Source organism: Petromyzon marinus, unplaced genomic scaffold (assembly GCF_048934315.1).
Source record: "Petromyzon marinus isolate PM22_M1 ecotype Great Lakes invasive population unplaced genomic scaffold, UKy_Petmar_22M1.pri1.0 PM_G_Scaffold_20, whole genome shotgun sequence".
Classification (NCBI taxonomy): Eukaryota; Metazoa; Chordata; class Hyperoartia; order Petromyzontiformes; family Petromyzontidae; genus Petromyzon; species Petromyzon marinus.
The window spans coordinates 1,935,228-1,947,863 of NW_027422762.1; positions in this window are offsets into that span (position 1 = coordinate 1,935,228).

Below are 12,636 nucleotides of genomic sequence, written 5' to 3' on the forward strand. Positions count from 1 at the left end.
TCATTGCGTGCCATAACAGCCTGTGGAGAGAAACCCTTCAGGTGCACTCTGTGCGTGAAGGCATTTGCACGTTCATCAAATCTGATGAATTTGGGAAACTTTTCATTACATCATGAATATATTAATAAGTATAGACGTGTAAGTCATGTGTGCATTCCTCTGTGCCTGACGTGTAGATGGTGTGGATATTATTTTTTTCTGTCTGCAGCTGACGCTTCCTCTGCAGAATTGGTTTGATGGAGCAAAGGCACTCAGCGCAGCTCGGTACGACAAGTCAACAATGCGACCAGCGTGCATACAGCACGGACCGGACTGGAAATCTGACACGGCACCAGAGAAGTCACACAGGAGAGAAACCCTTCAAATGTACTGTGTGTAACAAGGCATTTGCATGGCCATCGGTTTTTCAGAACCACCAGAGAACACACACGGGAGAGAAACCCTTCAGGTGCACGATGTGCGGGATGGCGTTTACACAGTCATGTAATCTTGTAAAACACCAGAGAACACACACGGGAGAGAAACACTACAAGTGCAGTGTGTGCGTGAAGGCATTTGCACAGTCATCTGATCTTGTAAAACACCAGAGAACACACACGGGAGAGAAACCCTTCAAATGCAGTGTTTGTGGAAAGGCATTTTCACGGTCATCTGCTCTTAAAAAACACCAGAGAACACACACGGGAGAGAAACCTTTCAGGTGCACTCTGTGCGGGAAGGCGTTTGCACGTTCATCAAATCTTGAAGTACACCAGAGAACACACACGAGAGAGAAACCCTTCAAGTGCAGTGTGTGCGTGAAGGCGTTTGCACAGTCATATGCTCTTGTAAAACACCAGAGAACACACACGGGAGAGAAACCCTTCAAGTGTACTCTGTGCGGGAAGCCGTTTGCAGATTTATCAAATCTTCGAAGACACCAGAGAACACAAAAGCATCACAAGGAGCGGAGTCGGAGTCTGAAATCAGCTTGTGAAAGTCAAAGTGCCACAATGAGCCCATCCCTCATGAAACACGAACCGGAAGAAAATCCCAGCTTGGACACTTTTAAAGGTATGAAGGTGAAATATGAAGAGGTGATGGTGAAATGTGAAGATGAAGATTCATTTCCAGAATGGGACCTTCACATTGATGAAGGCAACGTGAAGCAGGAGGAGAATTCTGACTGAGTCAGAGTGAGGCAACTCCCAGCAGTTTGTGGAAGTGGAGGTGTGGGTGGACTTGCTCCTAGACAACACAAAGTCAAGTGGAGACCCGGTAGATGTGTAAGCCAGAGACGATGTCGCTACAATAGATGCACCTTTGTCACAGGCCTTTAATGACTAGAATGTGAAGTTGAACACTGTGTGGGCCCGTGGGTTGGGTAGATCTCTAACCAGGAGCAAGAGCCAATACGCTCCCAAGCATTCACTATGTTATAATAATTTATTTTACATGGAGCTTAATCGCCTCAGCAACTCGGAGTTTCGTATCTCATCTCAAACGCTCGAAGAGCATCCCCAAGTAGCAGCTGCCCCTGTGTGGCACAAGGTGGTGGCCCTGCATCGGCCTGCATGTGGACAAGAGCCTGTCAGTAGGGGGCGATGATTTATGCGTCATCTCAGTTGTGTAGTTTGTAGGTAATGTTTAGAATTTGCTACATTTTCACTCAGACGCCAGCATGCAATGGCCTACTCGTTTTGAATGACACAATAGTATGTTTTACATACACTGTGAAGCAGACTGCAACTTTTTTGTAAAAGCTTCTTGTTAATACGATGTAACGTGATGCAGTATATTTCACTGCATTAATCCAATTTTGTTAATATGCCTGTCAATAATTTAGAATGTATACTTGTCTGGTTTTGTGCATACTTGTAACATTTGATCTGTAAGGGTCAAACATTGAATAAGTGATGTTAGGACAAAGTGTGTGTGTGTTTGAAAGTAACCTGTACAGAGAACTCAGGTGAGACCCGTTGTTCTTGTGATACAGGTCAAACGGTGTTTTTGTGTTCCACGAAGCGTCTGCCTCTGGAGCAACTCATTGTCTTTGAAATAGGTAGCACACTCGGATCATTCATCAGTTACAAGGCGTACCACTTAAAAGTTACACGTATAGGAGGAGGTACATTCTCTACAACACGAATTGTAGTTTTGTCTTACGTGTTGACGTAGATTTTGTCTAACTAGGACTAGAAATGCTCCTTGCTGATTGACGTCTGGATGTTCGTAACCATCGGTTGAAGTAAACCCCACTGCTGTTGTTGAGATGCTGGGCACCAATAAGGGTCCAACACATTGACGGCCTTCAGGCCAGGAAAGTCACAACATTTGCACACGAAGGACGCATTCACGCAAGCACCCGGTGCTCCGTTTTGAAGTTTTAAAATGACACATCTTTGAATTGTGTTATGTTTTGAATTGGATGATTTATTTTTTCATTAAAAGCACGTTTTAATTCACATCTGGAAGACTTCATTGAAAAGGACATTTCATGTGAATTTTCTCTCGTCATTAAGTAGATGGCCTTGTCGGGGGTTCGGTTCGATGCGCACTTTCATCTGTTTGGGATTGCAGGATCGAGATAAGGCGACACGGAGCTGGCCGTGTGAGAAGACCGCTGTCTGCAGATCGATTCCAACGTAATCGAACGTCTGTCCCTGCGCCTCCGTCGTCCATGCAGGGGGTGCGTAGTTTTGCAGCGCCCCCTGCATGAAAACAACGGAAAGTGCAGCGCTCATTACAGATAAAGTTGTGCGCTTATATTTAAAATGTTATTCTTTTATAAGGTGATGTTGAAATCGACAAGTGTTTGGCCAGGTCATGATTTCAATCAGATTGATTCATTTATTATGAACCACATATCCGAGCTTTTGTGGTCCTGTTGAGCTAAAGTTGAAAAAGTCCGTGAAGTCTCCCCTTACCTGGCAACCATGGTGGCTGTCCGCTGATCACTCTCACTCCGTCACAGCTACGAGCTGTAGGGACGGGACTCTCTACCCTGGCGCTGTTTTAATTCACAGCACCAAGAGCGGAGAGCCTCATCCCTGCAGTGCCCTCCTGTTGTGCCGCATCATTTACCGCGTAACGAGGCAATGTTTTCATGAGCAGTGCGTTCCACTACACACTCACACGAGCGAACCATGTGCAACAGTGTGCGTACATACAGACACGAACAAACACGCGGGTGCACATACACACGAGCGCTTACTTGCAAACACGGACGAGTGGAGATGCACGCACGAGTGTGGTCACCACCTGGCTAGCTACACTAGTCACGTGATAACTAGTATACTAAACTATACACTACACTATACACTACACTATACACTACTATACACTACACTATAAACTACACTATACACTACACTATACACTACACTACTATACACTACACTTTACACTACGCTACTAGACACTACACTATACACTACACTAAACACTACACTAAACACTATTATACACTATACACTACACTATACACTTATACACTACACTATACACTATTATACACTACACAATACACTATACACTACTATAAACTACACTATACACTTATACACTACAATATACACTATGCACTACACTATACACTACTATACAATACACTATTATACACTACACTATTATACACACACTATACACTTATACATGACAATATACACTACTATACACTATTATACACTACACTATACACTTATACAATATACACTACACTATACACTACACTATACTATACACTACACTATACACTACTATACACTATACACGACCATACACTACACTATACACTACTGTACAATACACCATTATACACTACACTATACACTACTATAAACTACACTATACACTACTATACAATACACTATTATACACTACACTATACACTTATACACTATATACACTACAATATACACTACTATACACTGTGGGGGCTACCGTCCCCCGCCATCACTGAATTGTCGGGGCCGTTGCCCACCGACTTCTCCGTTCCATTCATACACACTACCCCCCGGCTGCTCTGTCAGGTCCAGACTACCGACCCCTAACGTCTCGCCCCCCTGTACCTCTGCCTGGGATGTCGACCGCGTTTGCGTAGCTTAATTAGCGGCTCGTACGCTTTACGCTCGCGATGCGCTACCCTTTTCAACGGTGGCGTGTCGCGGTGAGCGCGCTCGCAAAGTAAAACCCCGTCCTGCACGGGAATAAACCGGCGCGGCGCGCCCCCGTGGGATTCCCTCCCACCCACACTCCACGCGCTTAAGCAAAAACAAAACGCCGCGATTACTTTGCTCCGATTTAACGGGCTGTTTACACAGCTGCGTATTCGCACACGCCAGGCGCTTAATTCGCTATTAGACAATAGCGCGAGTGTGCGCCCGCCACCCCGTCACACAGGCGCGCGAGCGCAAAGCGAGCGCTGGGCACCACCGAAGATATTCGTGTAGGTACGCGCGCGCTGAACGATACTGTAAACGATCGTACAGGTACCGGCACTAAGCACGTTCTACTCCCTTATTCGCTGCAAACAGCCGCGTATGCGCACGAACACACAACACTCTGTACACACTCGTACTGGTATGCGAACACCAAACACTCCGTCTCCCTCTTCGCACTCACAGTGACCACGACAGCTTTATCCTATTAGTGGTTTTATTCCCCGCGAGTATCGAACTAGACTGTGTGTGTCAGTACGGACCAGCAGGACAGGTCTAACCTATCTCGCTACTGCCTGATACTTAATGGACCTGTCTGCCCTCTATTTTCTCTCCGAATTTCGTCCCTTTGTCTTACCTCTCTCCCTCGTACTTACGGTCCGACCTCGCAGCGATGGAGGTCGCGGATAGATGATGCTGTAAACAGAATCTGGCTGTTCTCTGCCCCGTCACCTGACTGCGAGTAACAGTCAGGTGACGGCTCCGCGATCCCTCCCTCCTGTTGATCTCCAGTCAAATGAAAATGGCCCCGTGCTTCCCCAAAGCGTCCCTTTTTATGCTCCTTTCAAAGCCACCGCACCGCCCATCCGCGGTGCATCACGGGTCAGGCCGTTAATCCGCGGTGCATCACGGGTCAGGCCGTTAATCCGTGGTGCATCATGGGTAGGGCCGTTAATCCGCGGTGCATCATGGGTAGAGACGCTAGCCCGCGGTGCACCATGGGTAGAGACGCTTAACCCATGCTGCCCCGCTCCCCACCTGTCTGCTGATCCGTGTGTGTCTTGGGCATCTCCTCACTGCGGTTCTCAGTGGGTTCGCCGTGGTCATTTAATTCTAAGTTAAGCCACGGCGCCGCAGTGCCATTTGGCCTGGGGGGGGGGGGGGTGCCTGCCAATTCCCTGACCCTGAGAAACCGTGGAGCACCCCCACGAGGGGGCCTCTCGGGTAAAAACTCAGGGCAGGTGCCCCCCTCCCCTCCCTCCCCATGAGGCCCTACTTGAGTGTGTGTATTTAGGTGGGGGGGGGGGTGGCGGGGGAAGTGCTGTGATGGGAGCCGGGTGGCTTCTCGGTCGCAGCAGATGGCCCGATGGCTGGCGCAGCTGCAGGAGTACAACCTGCAAATCGAGTACTGTGCTGGGCGTACGCACACCAACACGGACACCTTGTCGAGGCGGCCCACGGTGTGCGCCGAGACAAGGGTGGAGGAAGCTTGCCCGTGCTTCACGGGGGGCCGTTGTCGGCAGGTGGTGGACCCCCAGGAGCGCACCGAGACTAACCCTTCCCTGGTGAGAGGCAGTGCAGTATGTGCCAAAGAGACCACTCGGCGGACACGGAGCCCACACCCCGGGGCCCGACGGGTCGCTCAACCCCACCCGATCGGATCCAGGAGGACGTCGGCTGCGCCTTCCCGAGCCTGGACGACAAGTAGCTGAGGCGGATCCAGCTTCGGGATCCAGATCTGGCGGCGGTGGAGGCGGCCCTACGGGAGAAAGAGGACACCCTACCGGGGCCCTGGAGTGGTTTGTATGCCCGATTGTGCGTGCAGAACGGGGTGGTATGGGAGCTAACCGAAGCCGGCCAGCCGGAATGCATCTGCGTGCCCGCCCAGGTGCGACCCAAGCTGCTGAGACTAGTGCACGACCACCCGCTCGGGGGCCATGATGGAGAACGGCGCACTCGTGAAACCCTGCGCCGCCAGTATCTCTGGCCCAAGTTGGCACAAGACGTGGCCGCCTGGGTGCAGGGCTGCCGCGCGTGTCAGCAATGCGGGCCGAAACCGGCGCGATACCAGGTATCCCTGAGGCCGTTCCACGTCAGCCAGATGAACCAGTTGGTCGGGATCGACCTGCAGGGGCCATTTCCGCGATCCCACCGGGGCAACCAATATATTCTCGTAGCGGTGGAGTACTTCACACGCTATCCCGTAGCAGTAGCCATCCCCGATAAGACAGCCCTCGTAGTAGCCCAAGCGATCGTGGAACACTACGTACTTAATCACGGGATCCCCGAACGAGTCATTACTGACCAGGGTAGTGAGTTTGAGGCAGAGCTATTCCAGGCACTGTGCCGGGAGTTTGGGATCCAGAAGGACCGAACTACGGCGTATCACCCCCAGGCAAATGGGATGGTAGAGAGAATGAACCAGACTCTAGCAGGGAAGCTTAAACGTGTGGCGGCCACGAATCAACGGGACTGGGATGAACACCTCCCCTATGCTCTGTTCGCCTACGCCACCACAGTACACACATCCACAGGACAGACCCCGCTCCTAATGATGTTTGGTCGCGAGTCTCGCCTGCCTACAGATCTGCTGTTCGGTGTCCCTCCGCCGCAACGGGAGGAAGGGAGCCGCCCCGTGGAGCACTTGATGGGGACCCTGCGAGAAGCTAGGGTCCGTGCCTACCCGCAAGGCGAGACCGCACACCGGCGGCAGGAGCAGGGCGCCCGACCCCGGATGGAGCCCCCTTTCTACTCGGCGGGCTCTAAGGTGTGGCTGCACACCCCTCGCGTCGGGGCCGGGCAGGTGGGGAAGTTAACCACCTACTGGCGGGGACCCTGGACGGTTGGGCGACAGATCTCCCCCTGGACAGTACTGATTCAGGGGGGAGAGAGGGGCCGGGAGATGGTAGTTAATGTTCGGCGACTAAAACCATGGAGGGCGGCCCCAGCGAGGGAGAACCCCGCCGTTCGAGGACCCCGAAACCCCGGGGTCCCCACACCCCCGATACCCAGGGGCCTCGCACGGTATATGGGCCCCACGGGGTCCCGGGCCCCAGGGGGTCCCGGCCCAAGCCAGGAGAGACGGGGACGGCGCCCCCTGAACCCTACCACCCCCGAGTTTGTCTCCCAGCCCGCAGGTAGCCAGGGCCAGAGGGAACCATTGAAGTGGAGAAGGAGACTGCCGCTGAAACCCCGAGAGATGGAGCCACCACCCCCGAGACACAGCCACGAGAGCCGGGCGAGTCCTGCGGACCCCGCGGTGCTACCTTGTAGGGTCAACCCAGGCGAGGTGCTCCAGTCAACCCGGGACGGGGACTGGCACCTTGGGGGGCTGTGTGGTGCCGCCGCAGCAGAGCCGCTCCAGCGGAGCCGTGCCCACTGCCGCGACGCCGTCACCGAGGCCTCGGATTTCCCGCCACTCTCCCGGGGCCGGTGCCTTCTCAGATGTCCGCGTTTTGCCCACTGCACAGTCGTGAGGCCGCCGCAGCAGAGCCACTCTGCCAAGGTCGTGCCCACCACCGTGAAGCCGCCACCGGGGGATGCCGACGCCGACGCGGAGCACCCTCGCCCCCCCCCCCCCCGCACGAACGCACACACGCCCCACGTAGAGCCGGGAGGGGAGGTCACCCGGCCGACAGGTTTTTGTCCAGAAGTCCCTAGTGGGATCGAACTTCATGGTTTCCTGCGGCCGGGAAATTGGGCGATCTTCCCCCTGTAGCTGACATGCACTGCGGCGCCGCGACCTAATATTAAAGTGGCATAGTCACGGCAAGGGCCATCGAGCCACCGCGAGTGGAACCACACACGCACAAGCACGGGTCAGTGGACTGGTAGCGGGAGAACAGAGAGCGGACGTCGGTGAGATCACTGCGGCGACGTCACCCGAGCTGGGATCCGGGTATCGAAAGGGCGGGAAAATCCGAGCCCCTGATTGGACGGGAGGCCAAGAGACCGAAACGGCGAAATTCCTTTGTTGTAGGTAGGATAAAGGGAGGGGGATTCAGGTAGCAAGTCAGTTCTTCTTCAAGTTCATCGCGGTTCCAGGAGCAGCAGAGTAAGCCGTCCGAGACGTCCGTGAGACGTACTCCAGCACCGCCAGGCTCGCCCCTCTACAGAGACAACTCGCCGCCTCGTCCCCTTACAGCGGTCAGCACAGCAGGGTGGAAGTAAGTGCGAGGGAGAGAGGCGTAAGTTTAAGTGTTTTTAATCCAGGGTAAAGAGCGGGGCGATCGGTAGGAGAAATTGAATCGAAGACCTCTGAGGGATAGACTAGCGTCCACTGACCCACACCATCACACTTAGATTAAATTGGTTACTCGCGGCAAATAAAATCGCTAGCTGGAGGATAAAACTGCGTCGTGCGGTCTTTGAGAGCGTGGAGCGTGATTGGTGTCCCCGCATCTGTACGATCACTTACAATAGTGCTTAGCGCTCGCGCTCCGGTGTGACTGGGTTACGATCGCTCGCCTGTACGAGTGTCTATAGCGAGGTAGCGAGCGACGCGCCAGGCATACGCGTATTCGCGCGGTGGTTTAAACGGCCCCTTTAAATCAGAACGCAGGGATCCCCTTCAACCAGCGTAGCGCGCTGCAAGCGTAGAGCGTACCGCCCCGCTAATAGAAATATGCCAACGCGGGCAGCAACAAAGGCAGGGGTACAGGGAGGCGAGGGAGTTGAGGCCGGTAGCCCGGACCCCACAGAATAGCCAGGGGGTAGCGGTACGAGCGTCACGGGGGAATCGGGAGACAGCGGCCCCGACAATTCGGTGATGGCGGGGGACGGTAGCCCCCACACATCCACAGCAGCACGTACAGTTTCAGTTTTTTTTATTTTAGTATAGCCCTGTGAGCCATTCGGCTCTTGAATCGGGTGCAGCCACAACAAACAAAAAAACACGAACAAGAAAACATCTTAAAGTGACTACTACGTGTGACTGTGTAAAAACATAAAATCCATGAAAAAAAACCCCATCAAAATATTCCTGAAAAAAGCACCGTGCACCAACAACGCTGTGTGCAAAAAAATCCCCAGCTGGTAAATGTCACACGCACTCGCGCACTCACGCAGCGCTCAGCTGCAGTGAGTGCGACTGGTTATGTTTCTATATTTTACAAAAATTGTATTCCGATTGTACGGGCCAGTTCGTGACACGGGGAAGGAGTGTCCGTTCAGAGCACTAGCAGGGCAGCGCTAACAACGTGTTTTTCGAGAACGGCCTGTGGAAGGAGATATCACAGAACTACTGCTTAGATCCCTTCACATTCCCACATGCCCTCAAGAAGAGGTTCATCGCATTGCAGTAAAATCTTTTTCTTTTAAATCTCTGAGCCGGATATTTTTTTCGCCAATTTAAGAAAAACTAATTTGATAGCGTGGAATGATCTTGTGATGTCATTGGTGACCGGCCCGAGACCATCGATTCCCTACACTTAACAACATTTGAAAATGGGCCGCTCAAACCCCACGTTTGACCCCAGGAATTTGAGCCTGGGCCACTCAGCGCTCAGATCTGTGACCTCCCCGAACACCTCCACGCGCGGAAATTCATCTCTCACAGTGCTGGTGCCAGTCCATGGGGGGGCTTAAGCAGACATTATTTGGGCCACCTCCCTTTGTCTTCAACATCCAGGTGTCCAACCTGTGTCAGTTCCTGCCTCAGGTGAGCAGTGGTGGTGAGGGTGGTGGTGGTGGTTAGCGTGGTGGTGGTGAGGGTGGTGGTGATGATGTTAATGACGATGGTGTCGATGACGATGTTGACGTTGGTGATGATGTTGATGTTGATGATGTTGACGATGTTGACGTTGACAATGATGATGTTGATGATGTTGCAGGAGAAAGTGAGAGAGTTTGCCAAACTCTCTCGCGTTGACCGTCTAAAAGCGATGTAGAAGTCTGTGGGATCCATTGACCTCTACGATCTCCACCAGAGACTCAAGGTCCTCCAGAAGTCACGCGGCAACACCGCCATCACCACCACCGCCACACTCTGGGAGCGATTTCTACGCGAGTGTTTGGGGGCGTGACCCCCCCCATCCCGCACCGTTGGGACCGTTTCGCTCGGCGTTAGAGATAGGGCTCGAAGCATGGCATCCTGAGCTACCCGTAGCAGTAGTAACGCGGTGTTAGCGATAGTAATGTGGTGTTAGCGGTAGCTACGCGGTGTTAGCGGTAGCAGCGCGGTGTTAGCGGTAGCAACGCGGTGTTAGCAGTAGCAACGCGGTGTTAGCGGTAGCAATGCGGTGTTAGCGGTAGTAACGCTGTGTTAGCGGTAGTAACGCTGTGTTAGCGGTAGTAACGCGGTGTTAGCGGTAGTAACGCGGTGTTAGTGGTTATTCCCATGACTTGCTACCTTTTTTAGGATTTTAGTTACTTCCTTTTTTTAGGGGTTTTTCATCATCGTGTCTCGTTTAAAGGTTTGTTCAGCTCGCGATTCTCGTTTCGCCGGTATTCGTTTGACGCTGTTGTGCGGGTGTAGTGAACTGTAATTTTTTTGCCAGTTAATAATTAAATCGATAGCCTCGTGTCATCGACTGTGATATTAGCAGGGCTTGAATCATCAGACACCAAGTCCTTTCTTTTTTCGTTTCGTCAAAGCGGCTTACACGGCCCATATTTTACAACAACAACAACAACTAACACAACTGTGTGGGCATACATGCACTTGTATCGATGTGCAAATGGAGGAATATTTAACGCTCAATGTGCGAACCTCTGCCTCAAAAGTACAGAAAGTGGCTGCTATTATTATTCCCCACAGACTTTGCTTTTGCGACCAAGACAGTGATATTTTGAAATGTACCTATTTTCAATGAGAAAATGGGCGAATAAAAATTAACATGTATTTATACTAAAGTAAGAACAAAAATTGCTACAAAAGATTTATAAGCAAGTAGTTTTTCGAGATTTATGATTTTACTGTCAATCACTTTCACGAATCAGCCACCAAAATATAGTCTCCCATCATGTTCTCGTTATACTGCTGCGAAGGGTCGGGCCCTCTCGACCACGTGTTCGCCCCCTCCCTGACGAGTCGAGGGCGGGCACCGTCGCCGTGTGGATTCACTGCCGGCGAGCGCCTCCACCCCCCCCGCCCCCGCCCCGGACGAGGTTCTCGGCTCTCGCCGCCGTTAGAAGCCACGACAACGCGAATCGTCAGTGCTGCTGCTGGCGTGATGAACACTCCGCGCGCTCCGCTCGGCCCCCCTCCGTGGCGTCGCGGGGGGCACTGCGCCCGCGCCCGAACTCGGCGAGTCACCGGGGTGACCGCGTGCAGGTGGCTGCGCTCTATGCCTTAAATGCGTCTTGAAAAACAGCGTCGAAATTCGTGCAATCGCGCCTCGAAATGCTGCTGAATTTGTAACGTGCACGGTTTTCGCACCGAGGCCACTTGCGTGAAAAGCGAGAGGCAAGCTAGAAGGGAGCCATATCCGGTGAAATAAATGTCCAAGCTCTGCGCTTCTACACTGCGACGTTCAGCCAAATCCATGAATGACTATACACTACTATACACTACACTACACACTAGTGCTGTACTAGTACACTACACTATACACTACACTACACACTAGTCCTGTACTAGTACACTACACTATACACCACTATACACTACACACTCGTGCTGTACTAGTACACTACACTATATACTACACTACACACTAGTGCTGTACTAGTACACTACACTATACACTACACTATACACTACACTATACACTACACAATAGTGCTGTACTAGTACACTACACTATACACTACACTACACACTAGTCCTGTACTAGTACACTACACTATACACCACTATACACTACACACTCGTGCTGTACTAGTACACTACACTATATACTACACTATACACTAGTGCTGTACTAGTACACTACACTATACACTACACTATACACTACACTATACACTACACACTCGTGCTGTACTAGTACACTACACTATATACTACACTACACACTAGTGCTGTACTAGTACACTACACTATACACCACTATACACTACACACTAGTGCTGTACTAGTACACTACACTATACACTACACTATACACTACACACTCGTGCTGTACTAGTACACTACACTATACACTACACTACACACTAGTGCTGTACTAGTACACTACACTATACACTACACTATACACTACACACTCGTGCTGTACTAGTACACTACACTATATACTACACTACACACTAGTGCTGTACTAGTACACTACACTATACACTACACACTAGTGCTGTACTAGTACACTACACTATACACCACTATACACTACACACTAGTGCTGTACTAGTACACTACACTATACACCACTATACACTACACACTAGTGCTGTACTAGTACACTACACTATACACTACACTATACACTACACACTCGTGCTGTGCTAGTGACGAATTGGCACGTTCTGTTTACGTGACAACCCTTACTCGTTGGCTGTGTCGGGTGGTGGCGGGTTTTTACGACGCAACATTTATCTATTTCCGCGATCTAACCAA